Genomic DNA, 16,848 nt, shown 5'->3' on the forward strand with positions numbered 1-16,848 from the left:
GGGAGTAGGCGTTTAGAGATACTTTGCACTTTGTTTTCTTAGCTATTTCACCACACATTTTATTTCATGTCTTCCTATTCTATCATTATTCTGATTTTCTTTTTCTTTCTTTTTGGTGCAGCTCCAGGTTATGACTCGAGGGAATCCATCAATATTGATTGAAGGAGACCCTGAGCTTGAACGTACACTTAGAAGAAAAGGGATGGAACCTGTGCAAGAACAGCATAATTCAGCTGATTTGGAAGCAGAAGAATCTGAAAACATGGCAGGACAGAATTAGCAACAGCGAACACTATCCGACTATGCCAGACCTTCAGTGTTGGGGACACAATTGAGTATTGTGCGTCCCCCGATTACAGCTCAAAACTTCGAGCTAAAGCCGGCATTCATTCATATGCTGCAGCAGTCCGCACAATTCAATGGTTTGGCCGATGAAGATCCAAACAGTCACATAGAGAGCTTTCTCGAGGTGTGCGATATGCTGGAGATAAATGGAGTAATGGATGATGCCATCAAATTGAGAGCCTTCCCATTTTCCTTGAAGGGAGAGCGAAGCAGTGGCTACACTCATTACCTAGAGCATCAATCACTACATGGGAGGAGATGGTAGAAGCTTTTCTAGCCCGTTATTTTCCTCCCAGAAAATCAGCAAAGCTTAGGAATGAGATCTCGTCCTTTGTTCAGTTGGAATTGGAGTCTCTATTCGAGACATGGGAAAGGTTCAAGGAACTCCTGAGAAAGTGTCCGCATCATGGATTCCTGCAGTGGATGATTGTTCAAACCTTTTACAATGGTTTGAATCCGAGTACAAGGCAACTCTTGGATGCGGCAGTAGGAGGTACCTTAGGTAGCAAAACTCCCTATAAGGCTCGTCAATTAATTGAGGAAATGGGGTTAAATAGCTACCAATGGAATGCTAGGGAGAAGAAAAAGGTGGCCGGTCTCCATGAAATTGATGCGGTAACCTCATTGGTGGCGCAAGTAGAGAGTCTTAGTAAGAAGCTAGATCTCATAGATTCGAATAGAGTTGCGGCCGTGACCAATTGCACCGGTTGTGATGGAGGACATGCTCCCTCTGATTGCCCGATCGTTATTGGTGATGTTTCTTCAATGGAAAACGTTGACTTTGTAGGTAATGGCATGAGACCTCAAGGGAACCCATATAGCAATACTTACAATTCAGGTTGGAAGAATCATCCCAACTTTTCATGGAGTAATCAAGGACCACAAAAGGCCATGGGGCCACCGGGTTTCCAACAACAACAACAAGCCCCTCAAGTGGAAAACAGAATTTCAGGCTTGGAAAAACGAATGATGGATTTAGAGAAGCACTTGGCTAGAATTATTCAATCGGAAAATACACGGTTTGAATCAGTCGAGGCTACACTTCGCAACCACACCGCCTCTTTGCACAACCTTGAAAATCAGGTGGGGCAAATTGCGAAGTCTCTCTCCGAAAGGCCACATGGAAGTTTACCAAGAAATACGTAAACCAACCCTAGAACACGCACCCGAGGTTGTAGAGGTTGAGGAGGAAGCAAAGAAAGAGAAAGAGGTGGCATCCCCACCTTTCAAGCCAAGAATCCCTTATCCCTCTATATTAAAAAATGACCAAGGGGATGAACAGTATAAGAAGTTCCTGAGTTTATTCAAGCAACTCCACATCAACATTCCTTTTGTAGAGGCATTAGCTCAAATGCCTAAGTATGCGAAGTTCCTGAAAGATTTGTTGACTAACAAGAGGAAGTTGGAGGAGAGTGCTTCAATGGTGCTACATGCTTCTTGCTCGGCAGTGCTGCAAAAGAACATGTCGAACAAGAAGAAAGACCCAGGAAGCTCCATCATTCTGTGTAACATCAGCAACTTAGGTGAGGAACTGGCACTAGCGGATTCAGGGGCCAGTATCAACGTCATGCCATACACTTTCTTCCAAAAGCTAGGCTTAGGAGAGCCTAGACCTACTCGGATGGCTTTACAATTGGCGGACCGAACGGTGCGACATCCGAGAGGTATCATTGAAGACGTGCTTGTCAAGGTGGAAAAGTACATTTTTTCGGTTGACTTTGTAGTGCTAGATGTCGATGTGGATGCGGATGTACCCTTGATACTTGGGAGACCGTTCTTGCGGACTTCCAAAGCATTGATTGACATGGACGGCGGAGAGCTCACATTGAGAGTTGGAGATGACAAACTCACTTACCGCCTTGCTGAAGCCATGCGGCATTCTCTCGAAGCCCGATAATACACACTCTACCCTCAAGAGACTTTGCACATCATGTTTCCAAGCCATGGGTAAGAGGGCGACTTTCATTCATGAACCCCCGTGAGGTAAGACAAGATACGTCAAGCTAAGTGACGTTAAACAAGCGCTTCTTAGGGAGGCAACCCAAGTGTTTACTATTTTCTTATCTTTTAGTTTAGTTTGTTTGCATGAATAAATTGTTAAGTGTTGGTGTCGTAATTTTTAGATGCTTGTGCTACGATTTTGTTGTGGGTTTTTAAAATTCATCGTGTGTTTTATGAGGAATTGGCGAAAGTTTGGTCGTTTGAGCTGTATTTCATATTTTTCACTGGTAAAATTTGCATAATAAGGCAGGCTCTGAGTGTGTAAACATGTTCAGAAATTTTTTGCAGAGCCTGCAGATTTTTCTAAGTCATCCAGAGAAAACACACGGGCGTGTGGAATTTCCACACGCCCGTGGTGGTTGCAGCGAGCTCATCCAGAGAAGGCACATGGGCATGCGGCTGCCCCTGTGAACGACCATGCGACTGTCACACGCCCATGGGTAATTTCCGCACGGGCGTGTGAATTCCTACAAAGTTGGGCACTTTTTCCCGATAGCACACAGGGGCATGGACTCGCCCCTATGAGCGACCTTGTGAACCACGCATGGGCGTGGGTAATTTCTGCACGCCCGTGTGAAACTCTGAAGAGGAGTTCTCTCCATCCCGAGAAAACACAGGGGCGTGCGGCTGCCTCTGTGAGTTTGGCATGTGAATGTCCACGCCCGTGGGGAATTTCCGCACAGGTGTGTGAAACACTTAGTATTTTTCTCGGATGTCCAGGGAAGCCACAGGGGACGTGCGGCTGCCCCTGTGGATATTTTCCACACGCCCGTGCGAGAGAAGTCAGAGTCAAAAGAGCGTTTTCCCGAAAGAGCACAGGGGCGTGCGGGAAGTGAGGCGCACGGGCGTGGGGAATTTCCACACGCCCGTGTGGATGCACAGAACGCCAAAAGTCGTGAAGTCTGTTTAAAAGAGGATAGTTCCTCTCCCTCTTCACGATTTCTATTCGCCTGAAAACACTCTCAAGGTATTCTCCGAGTTCAGAGTGCTAATTTGGTGGGATTTTAGTGAAGTTTTCTGGCCGGTTCTTCATTTTCTTACTCCATCGCGTCTGTAAGTTATTTTTTTTATCATCTTCCTTGCCAATTCATGGTTTATATCGATTAACCTGGTTAATAATGCTTCGTTTCTTCAATTGGAAAGACGATTTATGTTTAGAACGAAGTTAAAAGCATTATTAAGTTGTATTTTTGGATTGTTGAAGCATGGCCGTGCGGTTCTCACGCCCCGTGGATCCACATGGGCATGCAGAAATTCCACACGACCGTGTGGATTTCTGTAGTATTGGTTTATCAACTTGTTTGATCAATTTCGTTTAAATCTTGCAGATTATGGCACCTAGGTCAAAGAAGCAAGCTGATAAGAGACCACGTGAGTCATCTCCTGAGCCAGAAGGCATGCGGTTCGCAATTCAAGAGCATCAAGTTCGCTATGAGCGCCTGTCGAGGCTCCGTTTTGGGCAGACTCGATTCTTAGACACGACTATATTGCGAGATCTGCAGCAGGGAGATGAGTTTGCTGATGAGATCGAGGATCTCGTTTCAGAAGGTGGTTTACGACAGTTGTTGACGATTAAATAGCCAGCCATCCAAGAGTTTGCACTGAAGGTGCTATCATCATTCGAGTTTGATAGATCATATGCGAGCTTCGACAGTGTGGACACCGTCAGTTCAGAGTATTTGGACACCACCATAGCTTGAGCATTACGCAGTTTTCAGTACTACTTGGCTTGTACGAAGAGGCATTTACAGATACAGAGGAATATGCACAGTTACCGACTAATTACCCTGGAACCTTGACACCGCAGAGAGCTTACAGAGTGTTATGTGCTCAAGGTCAGTACGAGCCGGGGGTGTCCAAGGCCACGTGCCTTTCCTGACCTGCATATAGATACTTGCATGCCATTATGAGTAGGTCGGTGAATGGCCGTGGTGATAGCACTGGTGTCCTGAGCCGTCAGGAGCTACTATACTTGTACTCAATAGTACAGCGTGTACCGATTCACTTAGGGCACATCCTGGCAGAGTACATCAGACATCAGAGATACTATGCTAGACTGGGAGCGATCTTCTCGGGCCCCTACATTATGAGATTAATGATGGGCATGGGTCTCTTGGATTCGATTCGCGGGGCCGAGAAGACGAGTGTACCTTCTCCCCTTAGTCTAGAGACGATGCGGTTTATGGGTATGGTCCGTAGAGTTTGGACATGGGTTTTTGCTTTAGTACTACCAGCTCTAGAGATAGCCGGAGATGAGGGTGATGAAGCCGGAGCATCTCAGCCCGTTCCCGAGCCTCAGCCAGCAACGATGGAGACAGAGGCACCTCCAGTGGCAGAGGAGCTACCCCCAGTGCGTATTTTTTCACCATCTCGAGCCAATGATCGCTTTGAGAGGCTCAAGAATGCTATAGGGGTGGTCCGAGCTGAGGTTGCCGAGATTAGTGCTACGCAGGCTACTCAGTATACAGAGTTCATGGCAAGTTTCGACGTGTTACAGCAGATTTTAGAGCGAGACGTCACCTCATCATTTGTATTGTGGCCGAGGATTCCTCAGACACCCTCAGTTCCTCCAGCACCTCCATCATCGACCCCAGCACCGGTGGACCCACCATTTGCATCTCCAATAGTAGCAGCAGCATAGGAGCCTGAGAGCAGCACCGACACTTGACTCCTCCTTTACTTTCCTGTATTTTATTTTATTTTCCTTGTTTTTAGACTTGTTCACTCGGAAAGGATTCCCCTTCTGAGTTTATTTTCATTTTCGCATCATCGAGTTGTATTCATTGCTTCATCTTTTATATACACTCGAGTTATTTTATCTTTATTGAGCTTCACTAAACCCCCTCGTGTATGCGTGCAGATGGTCTTGTCTTCTTGGGAATTGAGACTTAGTCATGGGCACGGCCAAGGTGCTGAGGCACTTGGCCGTGTGAGCTTCTCAACCTGTCGGAACACTACTCCCATGGAATTAGCTTCATCAAACGCAACACTAGGAGTCAGGGGAGTATTGTTTTGATTGCTTCTCCCACATTTGCTTTTGAATGATATATATATTTTGAGTGAGCTTGCATGTGTACATTGAGGACAATGTACAACTTAAGTGTGGGGGGAGTTTCATAATGCGCACATCTTTTCTATCATTCTTGATTGATATATGCTCACATAGCCAATGGAGGTTCACCTTAGTTGCAATGATTGTATTCTTAAGTTTAGGAGAATTTCTAACATTGAATGTTTTCATGCTCTAGTTCTTGCTTGAATTTTTAGGAATTTTTGCCCGATTTACACTTAGTGCACTACTCACTCTTTGAACTCTACTGGAAACTCATGTTCGATGTTAAAGGGACTAGTTAGGTTTATTTTCTTGTGCTAAATTCTAAAAAAATAAAAATAAAAATAAAAAAAAATAAAATAAAAAGATGAAAATGAAAAAAAGGAACAAAATAGTGTTATTGTTTATTTGTGTTTGTTGGGTGGAAAGAGCTACCACCTATGAAGTATGAAGCTACTCTCACAAGTCGAATACTAGTTATGCCCTAATGAGAGAAAGAGGTATCTCATAGGATGAGTGAAAGCTACCACTCGGGTAGAAAGAGCTACCACCTCGAAAGTGTGAAAGCCACCTTAGCGGCCGCTTTGGAAAGGGCTACCTTAGAATATGTGTGAAGCTACTACCATCTTTGAAATTGTTGTCACTTTTGTAGATAAATAAGTCCCTTGCACTTAGAACTTTGAGGAGTATATCTTGGGTTGTTTTGAGTGAATTCACACACATACACGAAATTTAGGTTTGTTGTCCTTTTTGATTCAAGTTTTTAGCTAGAGCATTGATTTTTTTCGTATTTAGTGTTGAAATTTTCCTTAATTATAGAATACTTTCGTTGTGTACCTTGGTGAACCTAAGGCCAAGCACTTTTAATATTTTCTTCATTAATGCACAGAATGTTTTAATGTTTGCTTGAGGACAAGCAAAAGCTTAAGTGTGGGGGAGTTTGATAAGTGCTTGTGCGATACGAATGCGAAGCGTTCATTCCTTATGTTGAGCATTAATTTTCTCAGATTTTTACACTAATATGTGTGTTTTTATGTTACTTTTATGCAGGCAGGGTTGTGAGGCCGAGTATGAAGGAAATAGGCCAATGTGGATCATAATGCACCAATTTTGGAGGAAGTCTTGCTAAGGTTCAAACGCGAAGACATAGGTCAGGTGTGAGATGCTAAAGTGTGTGCCAACCTCCTCGTATGCGAGTGGGCACATCCATTTGGAGGGGCACAAAGGCAGTCACATTCGAGCATTCTGACTTATGCGCATAGAACAAGAGCTCCACCAACGTGTACACCATTGAAGAAGCAAGGGATCCATGATGTGAACGTGTGCCCGTTGCGTTATCCCATTGAAAGTATGGAATTGAGAAGCTATTCAGGTCGGATACTACAGCATAACACTGTAGCATATAATGTAGCAGCACTGCTCACAGCCGGCCGAGAAACCCGAGAAACAGAGAATCCACATGGGCGTGCAGAAATTATCCACGGCCGTGTGGAAATTCCGCATGGGCGCGTGGAGCATCCGTAGCTCTTTTATGAATGATGCATGTAGATGTGACTTGCTCGCATGTATTAGGTCATGAATGGATTAGAAGGGGATACTTGTATCATCACGCCGAGAAATTGGGTGTTTGGTAGCCCTCCATGTAGGTTTAATCCGAAGAAGAGTAGGTTTATTCCTAAGCGAGATTTCCTTGTACTTAATGCAATCGTAGGAATGTAGATTTGGAAGAAATTCCTATTTATGTTCGTATGGGATTAGGGTTCAATCGCCGAGAAATTGGGGTTGTTCTAATCTTGGAATCTCATGGTCCAATTTACCCTTGCATCTTTAAATCATCATCCATGTTGCATGATAACCCCTCAAGGGGATCCACATCCATAGGCCTTTTGCACTTCATTGATTCTCTTGCTTGCTTATTGCTTGTTCTCTCTAATTTGCTAGCAAAATCTTGTGTTTAGTTTTTATTTGTATTTAGTAGAGTAAAATCCATCACTTAAGATCTTAGGCTAGATAATAGCTCGAGAAGGAGTAATAGGAGATCCTTAGCCCCGTGGAATACGATCCTCGTGTCTTTGCACGAGGTATTACTTGGCGATCCCGTACACTTGCGGGGAAGCGATCACGCGTGGAGCATCCACGCCTGTGTAGTCGCCCTATTCCAACCTTATTTAAAGCCGATTTAGCCCCGATTTTGGTATTCTTTTCTCCATCTTTTCCCCAACTTGAGAGAGGGCTTCGGCTAGGGTTTCGAGGGGTATTGGCCAAGGTTTTGGAGAGGTTCTATGGCTCCGGCATCGTAATTCCTTAGGAAGAAGGTTGGTAGGGGAGCTTCCGTCGAGGCGTATCCTATATCGGACGAGGGAATCCTTGGACGACGAGAAGAGGACTTTCCACAAGACCATCGACACGACTATCGAGGGGGTTTCTTTGTTGATTCATTGCTTTTACATTCTATTTCTTTGATTGTACTTAGCTCCATGTAGAGCTAAACCCCTAGTTTGTACTCGGGTATTGTGAACCCTAGGATATATTTGTTTCTTTGAACCTCTTTATTATGCTTTCAATAAATTGATGTTTAATGTGAGTTCCAACCTTGAATGCTTGATTGTATGAACATTTCCCCTAGAGTGACACTAGGGTTGAGAGTTCTTGTTGGTAACCTTGTGAGTGAGTGACACACCACGAGGGTTAGACAAAGCTAGGTTGGAGAGGGTTGAGAGGGTGAGTCGAGAGGTATAGGAGCGTCCCTTTTCCCCTCCGACGTGATAGATTCTACCTCCGTTCCTCGAGTTCTTTGCGGTCATAATAGAGTGAATGGTCTAAGGGATGAACTTTCGCTGGGGCTTAGTTGCGCGTGCAACTGTGTGAAGCGTTGAGGTGATCTTAGTATCTAGGGTGTAATTGTGGTTAGGGACCTTCCACCTGGACCAAAGGGTTAGGTCTATAATTAGGAAGAGATTTATCACTTGGAAACCCTAGAGCCCATTGCAACTCTATGCGAGTGCGAGGTGTTGAGATTGTTCGATTTCTCCTCCGGAACATATATAAAGTTATGCATAGTTGACCTTAGATTTGGGACTATGTAATTAAGGATTTCCACGACTCACCATTGTATTGATTAGGAAGCATAATAGAGGGTTCTTGCACTTGAAACAATTATCCTAGGTGGAGCATTATCCGGGTACCCCATCTTTATCGATTGCCTTACCCCCTTCTTTACTTGTGCTCTCTTACTTGTTGCTTTTACTGTTGAGAATTGAATCATTGTCACACTCATTATCATTGATCTTTTACATAGCTAAGAATCAAATTAAGTATTTTTATTCCCTACTCCCTGTGGATTCGATACCCGCTCACCCGGGATTTTTACTTCGACAAACCCGTGCACTTGCGGGATATACGCAAGGGAACTTGTCAACATTTAAGCACATGAAAACACTAAATGATCCACAAGAAAAGCACAGCAAAAGCATCTAAAAGATCCAGACACTAACACTCAAAGCCTTGTTCATGAAAATACTAACTAAAAACTAGAAAAACATTAAAAACTTGGGTTGCCTCCCAAGAAGCGCTTGTTTTACGTCACTTAGCTTGACGTAAATCTTCCTTACCTTATGTGGGCTTGAAAAGAGTGTGTTCCTCCCGACTAGACATTGCATAGCTACTTCCTTTAAACCAAAAATCTACTTGCCGGGGCGGAATATTTGTTGGAGAGTCCAACCATCTTACCTTTGGCCTCCAAGGAAACAATTTGGGTTGGGAATTGTCCAAGCTAGCACAGGTGGGTCATTGGATGGCTTCAATCTCCTACCCACATATTTTTCCAAACCCAAAATCTCTTTCTTGCAATTTATGAGTTGATTAATCCCAAAGAGAGATGCTTGTTCCATTATCTTAGGGTTTGCTTCTTCTTCAATTTCAACTTGAAAGCAATATGTCTTCACCAGGCCTTCTTACATCATTCCTTGCTCACAAACACACTGTCCATTGATGCAATTCCCACTTTGAAAGAAAGATTCTTCTTCAATCCTCTCACTCTGTACAACATCATACCCATTCTGTCCTACTTTTTCATTGTCATTCACTACCACATCATTTCTAGAAGGAACTTGAATTGCTTGCTTAAATACTTGTTGTTCCTTAGAGAGTGTGTCAAGTATCCCTCCTAATTGATCCTCAAGGTTTTTAAAGGAGGCTTCATGACATCTAAATGTGGTCTCAACATTTTGGACACGGACATCGGTCGCTTCAATAAAATTAGCTAATACTTTTTGCAACTGAAGCGCATCCTCTCCAAGTAGCTCACCCTTTTGACATTCACCTTGAGGTTCCTCCCAATGTTGTCCATCATTATTCCATAATGGGTTTGCGTAGCCCAGTTCAATTGGATGATATGTGTTGTAACATGGATTGCTCTATTGTTGTGAAGTAATAATTCTATCAACTTTTTTACTCAGAGATTCAACTTGAGAATATAGAGTAAAAAGCGAATCAATCATCATTTAAGCTCCTTGCAAGAAAGAGTAAGACATGACAAAAGAAAACAAATGAGAATAAGAAAGTATGAAATAGAATGAATGATAAATAGCTAAAATAGAAAAGTGCAAAGTGCAAAGTGCTTCTAAAATGCCTATTCCCCGGTAACGGTGCCAAAAACTTGACAACGCCCCTTTCGAAGTAATAAATCCCAGGTGAGTTGGGTATCATATCCACATGGAATAGTGAATAGAAACACAATGATTGCTATTTAACTGGGATGAGAATAAGTCAATGATGGTGTGAATAAGATTGATATGAAAAGACTAAAAGAAATAAGAAAGAGAGGTACGATAAAATGAGAGGAAAGACAATCGATAGAAGTAGGGTACTCGGATAATGCCCGCCTAGGACTAATGTTTCAAGTGAAAGACCAACTATTATGTCTCCTAACTGATGCCTAATGAGTCATGGAAATCGCTCAGTCTCAACACCTCACACTGTGCAAAGTTGCATGGAGATATAGGGATTTCAAGTGATAAACCCTATTCCTATGTTTAGATCTAACACTTTGGTCCAGGCAAAAGACCCCTAGTCATAATTAAGTCCAAGATACTAAAGTTCACTTCAATGCTTCACTATGTCGCTCGCGTAACTAAGCCCCAGCGGAGTTCATCCTTTAGCACTTTACTCTATTGTGACCGCAAAGAACTCTAGAAAATAGAGGTAGGATAAATCACACTGGAGGAGGAAAAGGGATGCTCCTCTACCTCTCGACTCACCCTTTCAACCCTCTCCAATCTAGCATTGTCTAACCCTCATGGTGTATCACTCATCCACAAAGGCTGCCAAGATGGACTCTCAACCCTAGTATCACTCTAAGGGAGAAATCATTCCGCAAGCACTCAAGATTGGAACTCAATTGAAACATCAATTAAGGATAGCATAATAAAAGATCAATGAAACAATAACATCTTAGGGTTTACAAAATCCAAGTACCCACTAGGGGTTTAGCTCTCCATGGAGTGCAATAAAATCAACAATGAAATCAAAAGTAAAAAACAAGTGTTACATAAGAAATCCCCCTAAGTAGTCATGTCGATGGTCTTGTGGAGTAGCCAAGTCTACCTCAAAGGTCCCCTTGTCCGGCCTAGGGCACACCTCGTCCGATCTATGCCGACGAAAGCTTCCCCAATAACCTTCTTCCAAGCGAATCACGGTGTCAAATCGCTTAAACCACTCCAAAAACTTGCCAAAAGCCTCTCCAATCCTAAGCCGATGGCCTCCCAAATGATGGAGAAAAGTGGAAGAGAAGAGGGGAAAATGATTACTGAAATCGAGCTGAAAAACAGCTTTAACTAGGCTGGAATCAGGCATCCACACGGGCCTGTGGATGTTTCACACGCCCTTGTGGAATTTTCACACGCCCTTGTGAAATTTTTACACGAGCCTGTGGAAATTCCACATGCCCGTGTGGATTCTCTGGAATTCTTATTTCCTGCCGGCTATAAACAGTAACTGCTACAGTACATTGCTGCACTGATTTGCTACAATACCCCCCCCCCAAAAAAAACACTCCCGAATCCACTTTTCATCGACATAAACGGGCACACGTTTATGCCGTAGATCGCGTCATTTCTTCAATAAACGGGTTCATTGGTGAAGATCTTGCTATCATTGCACAAGTTGGGATACGCAAATGTGACTGCCTTCGTGCCCCTCCAACTCATCGTAATTGCTTGAATACATGGAGGTTGGCACACATTCACGTATCTTAGAGCACCACTTGTGTCTTCGCGTTTGTTCCTTCCAAGATTTCACCAAATAGTTTGTTCACGATCTACTTATGGCTTCTTTTCTTAATACTTACCTTCACAACCCTACATACGCAAAAGAACATAAATACACATGTATTAGCGCTTAAACCTAATAAAAGTAATGCTCATCTTAAGGAAAGAACACTTTGTATTTTTAGCACACAAGCACTTATCAGTGTGTGACTATTATAAGTTCATTCACAGGGGCAGGCACACGCCCCTATATCCTCTCGGGATGAGCTCTGAATGCAAACACATGCTCGTGTCAAATTGTCACAAGGCCGTGTGTTTTCTCTAGATTACTTAGAAAAAAAGACAGACTTAGCAGGAAATTCCTGAATAGTTACAAGTACTCAAAGCCTATCTATATTATGCAAAAGTAACTAGAGAAACATGAAAAACATACTCAAACGACCAAAAAACTTCACCAAACACAATTAAGCACATGAAAACACCAAAGATCCACGAGAAAAATCACAACAATAACATGTAAAAGATCAAGACACCAACACTTAAGCTCTTATTCATGCAAACGCTAACTAAAACCTAGAAAAACAGTAAAGACTTGGGTTACCTCCCAAGAAGCGCTTGTTTAACGTCACTTAGCTTGACATACCTTGCCTTACTTCACGGGGGCTCTCGGAGAAAGAATACTTCCTTGTCATCTTTACTTACCTCCCCACCAAAATAAGGTTTTAGCTAATGACCGAAAATAGCCTCAAGCGAGAGTTGAACAATAAAACTTGATCACTGACCTTGAACTCTTTCGGATTTTTTATATGCTTATCATGTCACTTCTGAATTTTCACCTTGTAAATCCTTGCATTCTCATATGCCTTCATTCTCCATTCATCCAACTAATTGAGATGAAGCATTCTTTGTTCCCCCACCTTGCTTAAGTCAAAACTCATAGCCTTGATGGCCCAATAGGCTTTATGCTCTAACTCCATAGGTAAATGACACAATTTACCTTATACCAAGTTAGAGGGGGTGGTCCCTATTGGAGTTTTATATGCCATTCTGTAAGCCCAAAGTGTGTCATCCAAGCATTCCGACCAATCCTACTTTCCTTGTTCTACGGATTTTGTCAAAATTCTCTTAAGCTCTCTATTTGTGACTTCCACCTGATCATTCGTCTATGGGTGGTAGGGGATAGCAAGGCGATGATGCACTCCATAGCATTTCAACACTTTCTCAAGCTGAGTATTACAAAAATGAGTCCCTCAATCACTAATGATAATTCGGGGGGTCCCAAATCGAGTGAACAACCTCTTCAAAAATTTTACCACGGTCCTAGCATCGTTAGTAGGTGAAGCTTGACTCTCCACCCATTTAGAGACATAGTCAACCACAACCAGAATGTATTAATTACCATTAGAATTTGGAAATGTGCCCATAAAGTCAATTCCCCAAACATCAAATACCTCGCAAAATTGAATTGGATTCTAAGGCATTTCATCCCGCCGCGATAGATTTCCAGCCCTTTGACAACTGTCGCATCAAAGAACAAGCTGATGTGCATCCTGGAATAAAGTCGGCCAATAAAATCGGGTAGCCAAAGCCTTTTCAGCCATTCTACTTGAAACATAATGCCCCCAACTGGCCCGGAGTGACAATGTGCAAGGATATTCCATCCTTCTTCCCTTGAGACACATCTTTGAACTACATGATATGCATAAATGCGGAACAAGTACAGATCATCCCAAAAATAATTCCTCAAATCATTGAAGAACTTCTTCTTTTGCTGGAATATGAGGCCTTGCTTAAGTACTCTCCCTGACAAGTAGTTTGCAAAATCTGCGAACCATGGAGTGCCCTCTAATTCTGAACTCTGAACTGCATACAAGTGTTCCACGGGAAAGTAATCATTAATCTCTTTTCTAGCTGGGTCTTGACCTTTACACCCTTCTAATAGAGATAAATGCTCTGCAACCACATTCTCTGATTCCTCTCTTGTCTTTTATCTCCATATCGAATTCTTGCAACAATAGGATCCAATGAATCAACCTCGATTTCGCATTAGCCTTGTTCATAAGATAGTAGAGTGCCGAGTGATTGGTAAATACAGTGACCCTAGACAAGATGAGGTGTGGTCTAAACTTGTCAAAAGCAAACACCACTGCTAACAACTCTTTTTTGGTGGTTGTATAGCTCTCTTGAGCACTTGTGAGAATCTTTCTAGCATAATAGATCGGTCAGAATTTCCTATCTTTCCTATGGCCCAAAACTGCTCCAACAGCATAATCACTTGCGTCGCATATGAGCTTAAAGGGTGTGTTCCAATCCGATATGGTCAAAATTGATGCTTGCACTAATTTCTCATTCAATAAGTTGAAAGCTATCATACAGTCATTCCCAAAATCAAAGGGAAGATCCTTTTCAAGGAGTTTAGTTAATGATTGGTTGTTTTTTAAAATGTCCTTGATGAACCTTCTATAAAAACCCACATGTCCCAAGAAACTACGAACCCCTTTTACATTTGTATGTGGAGGAAGCTTTTCTATGACTTCAATCTTTGACTTATCCACCTCCATTCCCACTTGAGAAATCTTATGTCCAAGGACAATGCCTTCTTGGACCTTAAAATGGCACTTCTCCCAATTAAGAACAAGATTTGTCTCTTCACATCTCACTAACACTCTTTCCAAATTCCTTAAACAAATGTCAAAGGAATCTCCGTACACTGAAAAATCATCCATGAACACCTCCATGATGTCTTCTAAAAGATCATCGAAGATGGCGGTCATGCAACATTGGAATATCGCTGGTGCATTACACAACCCAAAAGGCATTCTTCTGTAAGCAAAAGTACCGTAAGGGCAAGTAAATGTCAACTTCTCTTGTTCCTCTGGAGCTATAGGAATTTGGAAGTACCCCGACATACCATCAAGGAAACAATAAAACTGATGCCCCGCCAACCGCCTCAACATCTGATTAATAAATGACAACAAAAAATAGTCCTTTCGAGTTGCATCATTTAACCTTCTATAGTCAATGCAAACGAGCCAGCCCGTAACTGTCCTAGTTCAATCTTCTCTGAGGTTGAATCATTGACTTGTAATTGCCCTCCATTAGGATCTTATGAGTGCAAAATGAGGGATTGATGCCTTTTATATTAGAGATCTTCTAAACAATAGCAGATTTATGTTTTTTTAACATGCTCACAAGCATGTCCTTCTGCTCTGGAGAGAGATTCAAGGCCACAATCACCGGGAGCTTTGAATATTCCATTAGAAAGGCATATTCCAAATGTCCCGGTAAAGTTTAAAGCTCTAACTTGGGTGGTTCCTCAATTGATGGTCGTAATCTTCTTTCCTTCAATCGATGGTCATAATCTTCTTTCCTTCAATCTGTCAATTTCCTCAAAATTGTCCGACGCTTGTTCAAGATCGTTCTCTACCTCCTCTACTTGTATATGTGCATCTAAATAGTCTTCAATAACAACAACATCCTCTATCTCACTGATTTCCTGCCCTGAAGTTGACACACACAATGAGAAAAGTTCTTGTCTTTCTTCATGATAGGACGAATCAAATTGAGCAAGGACCCTCTCCAAACTTTCTTCCAAATGAATGCTCATAGACGCCAATGCAAACTTTTCGAACTGATCTAGCACACTATCTAACTCGCAACTCTGATATTGACTTCTATCAATATAATCAACAATTGTTCCTTCCACGGGATGATAAATAGTGAATTGCTCTTGCAGAGAACAACATGGAATGGACTGCACTGCAAACAACTGAACTTTCGGTTCTATATTTTCAACCATTCCCGTGACTATGTCAAATAATTAGGGTATGTTGATCATTTTTCCTAAAATCAAAGAAAAAGAACAAATCAGAATGATGGAAGAATAAGAAGATATGAAATAGAGTAAATGATGAATAGATAAAATGGCAAAGTGCAAAGTGTTTCCAAAATGCCTATTCCCCGGCAATGGCGCCAAAAACTTGACAACACCACTTGCGTGTTACCCACAAGTGCACGGGTTTGTCGAAGTAATAAATCCTAGGCGAGTGGGTTATAGTATCCATAGGGAATAGTGAATAAAAACACAATGATTGCTACTTAAATAAGTGAAGATGAAACAATAATAGTGCCAATAAAATCAATGTGAACAAGACTAACAAAAATAAGAAAGAGAGGCACAACAAAATGAGAGAAAAGGCAATCGATAGAAAGTGGGGCACTCAGACATTGCTCCCCCTAGGGTTATTGATTCAAGTGCAAGACTAACTATTATGTCTCCTAACTGATTCTTAATGAGTTGTGGAAATCCTAAAATACATGGTGCCAAAACTAAGGTTTACAAGTCCAAGTACCCACTAAGCGATTTAGCTCTCCATGGAGCCAAAGCCCCTCTAAACCTTAGCCACAGACCTCCCAAAAGTTGGAGAAAAGATAGAGAGAAGGATGAAAGATGGATCCCCAAATCGTACAAATCGCGGTTTTATAAAAGGCTGGAATCGGGCATCCACACTGGCGTGTGGAATTTCCACACGCCCTTGTGGATTTCTAAAAATCTGATTTTCTGCATGCTGTGAACAGTAACTGTTACAGTGAATTGCTACATCGATTTGCTACAGTACCTCCTACAGTACTCCGCCAAAATACTCCCAAATCCACACTTTTCATCGAGGCAACATAAACGGGCACATGTCTATGCCGTAGATCGCATCGCTTCTTCAATAAAATGCTATATTGGTGAAGATCTTGCTAACATGGCATAAGTCAGAATACGCAAATGTGACTGCCTTTGTGCTCCTCCAAACCATGTAGTTGCTTGAGCGCATGGAAGTTGGCACACATTCACATATCTTCGATCACAACTTGTGTCTTCACATTTGTTCACTCTAAGACTTCATCAACAAAGTACAATCGCAATCTACTTGGGCTTCTTTCTATAATATTTGTCTCCACAACCCTATATGGGCAAAAGAACACAAAAACACATGTATTAGCGATAAAATCTGATAAAAGTAATGCTCATCGTAAGAAAAGAATACTTTATATTCTTAGTATACAAACACTTATCAATGGGTAGTCGAATCCACAGGGGATAGTTGTTCAGAAGCACAAAGTATTGCTATTTAGCTAGATTGAAAACCAATTTGTGATGTTGCTTCAAAATATCAATGCAAATGAAAGTAAAAG

The 16,848-nt window shown here is 42.1% G+C and overlaps 1 non-coding gene across 1 annotated transcript; it reads right to left on the reverse strand.

Moving 5' to 3' along the window:
- Nucleotides 1-651: 651 nt before the first annotated feature.
- LOC120283221 lies at nt 652-758 on the reverse strand. The gene has a single exon (XR_005543216.1). It is a non-coding gene; the product is annotated as a small nucleolar RNA R71 (small nucleolar RNA).
- Nucleotides 759-16,848: the final 16,090 nt, after the last annotated feature.

This window comes from Dioscorea cayenensis, chromosome 18, assembly GCF_009730915.1.
Source record: "Dioscorea cayenensis subsp. rotundata cultivar TDr96_F1 chromosome 18, TDr96_F1_v2_PseudoChromosome.rev07_lg8_w22 25.fasta, whole genome shotgun sequence".
Lineage (NCBI taxonomy): Eukaryota > Viridiplantae > Streptophyta > Magnoliopsida > Dioscoreales > Dioscoreaceae > Dioscorea > Dioscorea cayenensis.